The sequence below is a fragment of the Dreissena polymorpha genome, chromosome 5 (genome assembly GCF_020536995.1).
Source record: "Dreissena polymorpha isolate Duluth1 chromosome 5, UMN_Dpol_1.0, whole genome shotgun sequence".
In the NCBI taxonomy this organism is placed as follows: Eukaryota; Metazoa; Mollusca; class Bivalvia; order Myida; family Dreissenidae; genus Dreissena; species Dreissena polymorpha.
In genome coordinates, this window is record NC_068359.1 from 16768758 (window position 1) to 16774451 (window position 5694).

General features: G+C 35.5%; 1 long non-coding RNA gene across 1 annotated transcript; it reads left to right on the top strand.

Moving 5' to 3' along the window:
* The first annotated feature begins 3916 nt into the window (after window positions 1–3916).
* Window positions 3917–4960, top strand: LOC127831028 (uncharacterized). The gene is made up of 2 exons (XR_008026369.1): window positions 3917–4369; window positions 4585–4960. It is a non-coding gene; the product is annotated as an uncharacterized LOC127831028 (long non-coding RNA).
* Window positions 4961–5694: the final 734 nt, after the last annotated feature.

Genomic DNA, 5694 nt, shown 5'->3' on the forward strand with positions numbered 1-5694 from the left:
TTAGGACTTTGACTTTAATATCATACTTGTTCATGTGTTTAAGAACAAAAAGGTCAAAGACATGCCTCTTTTTCTAAAAATAAACATTTAGTCTGTAGGTGAGTTATAGACATTGAAATGAACAGTTTTTATTTTTTCCCCAAATATGTCTCTTTCGCGCTCTATTTTCCCCTTTTACCCAGCGTCCAGCGTCTTCCCCTTTTTCTAAAAAAAACCCCTGTGCCATGAAATTGCCCTGGGACCAAGAGGAAATTCCGGTTAAGTGAGGATTCCCGTTTAGAGGGGAAATCAACTATTTTGCTTTCAGTTGGTCATTTACATAGTCTAATGTGAAACACTATTCTTGGGTGAGGAGTTGATTTCCCAATGAGACATGTACAAAACTATATAAATATTTTGAGGTACATTTAACATTCCAGCTCTGAGCACTCTTCAAAACAGAAGATTACCTAGAATTATGTCAGCAGAGCTAGTGGAGAAAGTATTCAATCAAGTGCTGCCTGTAGACAAGTACATCTACATGTAGGACCTAAGAAAAGGTCTTGACAGTCTTGGTCTTGTTCAGGTAAATAATATTGAATGTTGCAAATAGAAGTTCTGATTAGAGCAGTTAAACCAATGTCAGCGGATGAACCAACAGTTATTACGGTATACAAAACATGCTTATTAGTCCCCTGCCTGTTTCCAGAGGGGACTATAGTGTCTGTCGATGTCAGTCTGTCGGTGTGTCTACTCTGTATCCGAGGTGGTTTCCGGATGATAACTTCACTTAGGGCCGATGGATTTGTTTGAAAGTTGGTCTGTAGGTAGCTTGTGGGATTGCAAATGGGGTCAAAGGGTAAAATATCTAGGTCACTGTTACTAAAAACAGAAAATCGGTTTCAATTAACATACATTTAATTCACATTCTTCAACTATCATGCATGCTGTAACTGTAAATGCACAAATAACATTGTAAATCTAGACAGATGCTGCTGTATAAACACAGCTAACCTTCAAGTAATGCAGGTAGCTGATGGTAGGGGACATGCATTGCGTGCAATACTAACTGTAAGCTTGTTTAAAGTTAATTGTATGGCCCTTAAAATAAGTATAAGTGGGTTGTTGTTTTTTTCTCCATTTTTATAAGCCCAATGTGTGGTTTTGCAGACTACCACTTAAATGTCTTAACCAAACCCATATACATAACAATACCATTTATTTTATAACCGAAATGATATATCTTCATTCATGACTTTGTTATGAACAAAACGAGTGCTTCAACATAATGGAATTGTGCATTTGACCAGCGAAGAAGGATGATATATGTATTATTACAAAACATGTAAAACAATTAAGTTCTCATTCAATTATTATATCCCCATAAACAAAATTTAGGGGGGTATATAGGAGTGCACTTGTTTGTCACATGGTCCGTTTCATGGTTTCCACTCAATAACTTGAGTTTGGTTTGACCTGTTGAAGGAACTAGGATAGTGCCTTGTATCAAGACTTTGCTCGGGATTGATTTTGGGGTCCATCACAGGGCTTTTTTTACCACTTTTGGAACATGACTAATACCCTTGAAATAAGTAATTTAAGCATCTTTTGACCACAAATTGGGAAAATATGAGTAGTATTAAAAAATTATATAAAATGTTGGTTACTTATCATAAAATAGAACGACATGAGCTGAAACCAATCACTAAAATGGTGATTTCAACATAATACAGTCCTTTTCTGAACTGAAAAATCTCATTATTTTTGAATTTTTAAAACAGAGGCTATCCAGTGGGATTTTTTTACTGGATTTGGGATATGTTTTGCCATTGGAAATATGACCAAATAACGGCTATAAAATCAGCTGAAAAAAAAGCCCTGCATCAGGTTAAGGTCAAGGTCACTGTGGCTAAGAATAGAAAAATGGTTTCCAATCAAAAATTTCTATGTCATATTAGATACCGTAATGAAACATGATTTAAAGGATGCTAATGACGAGACCTCGCCTCAGACTGCTTTTGGGGTCAAGGTCACTGTGACTTAAGAGAGTTGATCCGTATCATGGTTTCCGCTCAATAACTTGAGTTTGGTTTGACCTCAGTTAACATGAAACTTGGAAGGATAAGCTTTTCTTTTTTTGTGAAGACAACATGCAGAAAATTCTGTGTCAATGTGGCATATGGGGGTATTCGTCAGATCTGTGACAAAGCTGTCTGCTGCCACTACTTTTGATGTGCTCTGTGTGTGGCGACAGAAGCACCATAACAAAGAAGACAATTAGAGGAGGCCAGTTGAAAGTTTTGACTGTTTGTGGAACTGGCCATTGCAGGACATGGGACAGTTCACCCAGTGTATCTGGAACACCCCTTATCAACTTGGTAGTGGCAGGAGCCATGTTTTTAAGTGGTGTCTGCATGAGGAAATTCTTAAACTGTTTAACTTTTGTGAAAATTCCAATCATATCATGCAGGACCTACATGAGGCTTCAATCAAGCTATATATTGCCAGCAGTGGACAATGTTTGGAAAAAGACACAAGCACGTCTGTTTGAGATTCGGAGAGGTAAAGCGTTACGACTAGGAGGGGATGCTCGGTGTTGCTCACCTGGACACACAGCCAAGTACGGCTCATACACCCTCATGGATCTGGAGACTAACCACGTCCTTGATGTGCAGCTTGTTCAGGTACCTAAACTTGCGTTATTTATTTGCTATCTATTTTTATCTTTTGAAAAGAGTCTACTCATGCTTGTCAACTAGTGACAGTATATTTCTATATTGAAGCCAAGGGGTACATTGTCCGTGCCAACAACAACAACTTTACAGTGGATATTTAATTTCATTATGCCTATTTTTCTCACATAGCAATTGTAACACTGATACAAATGCAAATAATATTATTGTGGGTGTTTTGGCTAATTTTTCATGCTAAAACTGTAGTATATAGCAATTAGAAATAAATCTGATTAATTTACATACTATAACTTCAATGTATTTTAGAGTAATGAAGTTAAAAACTCCAATGCTATGGAACTGGAGGAGTTGAAGCGTAGACTTCGGAACTTGGCTGCCAACCACATCAAGGTCACTGATCTGTACAAGTTCGGAAGTTCATGCGTGAAGAAATGTACAACATTCGCCACTGGTTTGATGTATGGCACATGGCAAAGGGTATGTATAAATGCATTGAATATTGCATTGATAAAATAATAATTTTGTTTTAAATTGATAAGTCAGTCATTCAGACTCACGAAATACAATTTAAGTTATACTTGCAAATAATATTGTTCTTTTTATTGCCTCAGTGTGTGTAATTGTATTTCAACAATTTGCATAGGATGATTCATTGAAAAGTAAGTTTGTATTTAAGACGACTGGAAGGCTTAAATAGGATTTCACTGCAGTGCTCATACAGCAATTATTGTTGATTTGGCTACTGTATTATACAAAAATGTTGTTGAGACTTACGACTGAGACATGAATGTTTTGTTTAAGGTTTGAAAAACAAGCTGCTGATGCTGGGGAAGAAGAAAGGATGTGAAGCAGTTGGAAACTGGGCGCCGTCAATTGCCAACCACCTCTACTATTGTGCGACCTCCAGTGAGGGAAACGGGGACTTGGTTGTTGCGAAGTGGACCTCAATTGGGAACCATGTCACGAATCGTCATGATGGCCATGGCGACTTGTTTTCCAGATATCTCGATGGACCAATAGACAGACAATGGTTAAATGCTGGTATGGCAATGTTTTATTTTGTTACATACATAGTGATATACAAAATAGATCAACTCATAATACATAGTTGCAGCCATATCTACTTCTTCCTATACACATGCACATCAATTAAAAACTACACTTTCCTTAATTAGCAGAGCCTTATAATTAATATGTGTGGCCCTTCCCTCCTTCTGTATATACAGGGGTTCCGCTGTCGATCGCCATTGGCGCCAAATGGCGCTGAATTTTTAAATGTGGCTCCAATTTTTTAAAAGTGGCGAATTTCAAAAAATCGGTAAAATCCTATCCGAAAATGTACTGCGAGTCGAAATCACGCGACCGAGCATTAGCGGCCAGCGTCTGTCAGTTGTAAATATTGATTTACGACGATGTAAGCGACCTACAGTGCAGAGTGCATTAGAAATCACCGAAGCGTGTAAGTGTTACAAACGGTGTTTTTACTGCTATTGTCAAGTTTTATGGGGGTTATTATCGGATTAACGGCTCCTTTATGATATTGAGCAATAAGTTAAGTAACACGGGGACAAACTGTCACGACGATCAATAATTATAATGATTATTAGGGCCGCTATTTCTTTGTTAAAATCAAAACCATGGGGCTGGCAAAAGCATTTAATTTCTCCACATCAACAAATAAAAACTTGTTTCAACAGGTATTTGTGAGCATTTCTGTTTAATAGATTTATTATTGTAATGTTCTGGGAAGGATATAAACTGATTAAGATACAACAATTTCTTAATTAAATATAAAACATTCACTCGATGTACTATATTTCGGATATGTTAAAATCCGACATTTAAAGATTGGGACATTTATGTGTTGGTTTGATGTTGATAGTTTGTAAAAATATGTTTTATGTTATTTCAGGCAACTAGAATGGATGGTGGCAATTATCTGGGCCTTTCTGTCAGGAAAAAGGCATGAACAACAGTCATTTAATTGAACCTGGAAATCATCCACCACTAACAGAAAACTTGTTAACAACAGAAGCTGATGTATATCATGTCCAAATGACCAAATATAACTGTTAAACACTTTGAAGTGAGATGCTTTATTTTCTGATTCCCTTTCAAATGATGAACATTGGTGTGATTTTATGTTTAAATAATTAATTTCGAAACATTTATGCAGCATACTGTTTAATACATTGATGTTAACATTATTATATTATTTTGGTTATCTGTGTTGTTTATCAAGTTGAAAAAAATGTTATTTATATACAAATAAAGCTTATTAAGACTTATGAAGGTATGACGTATGAAGGTACTTATTTATTTTTTTATGAAATAACATACTTTTTAAAGTGATAATATAGTCAATGAAATTAATGCAGTAAGGTTTCTTAAAATGATTGTTCTTATTAATAAGGTGGAATAACCGACAGTATTAACGCCGCGAAAAAGTGGCGACAACTTTTTTTGGGCCAGTGGAACCCCTGATATACCCTACTTCATAAACAATTCTGAAATATCCGAAAGGGATCATTAATGTGTTATGTGCAGTAAAGAAAAAAATAATATATTTTTTGTAAATTTCAGGTTCTAAAGCCCACAAACAGCTGTCAACTTAGACATTCTGTAACATTGTGCTACTTAGTTTTCCATGTTTGGTGAAATTCTAAGTGACTGTTCTGACAAACTATAGAAGGTTTAAGATACAATAATGTATAAATGTACTTTAAGTTGTGATCTTGTTAAGCTTTTATTGCAACAAATACCTGGTTTGTGCCTCATTGGAACATAACAAGTGTACATCTTACTCAGTGGTCATGACCATTATCTAAATTATATGTGTCTCATTTGCTTGTAGAATTTGTTTATTTAAAGTCAAAATCTATGTAAAAATGTATTTATATTGACCCAAATTTTATGCTTGTGTTTTATATCTGACCCCAGTAGTTAAATAATCCTTGATGCTGTAGTTTTGTTTTTAGTCTTTGTTTATTTTATATTTTCTTTAAATAATGTTTCTTTTAAA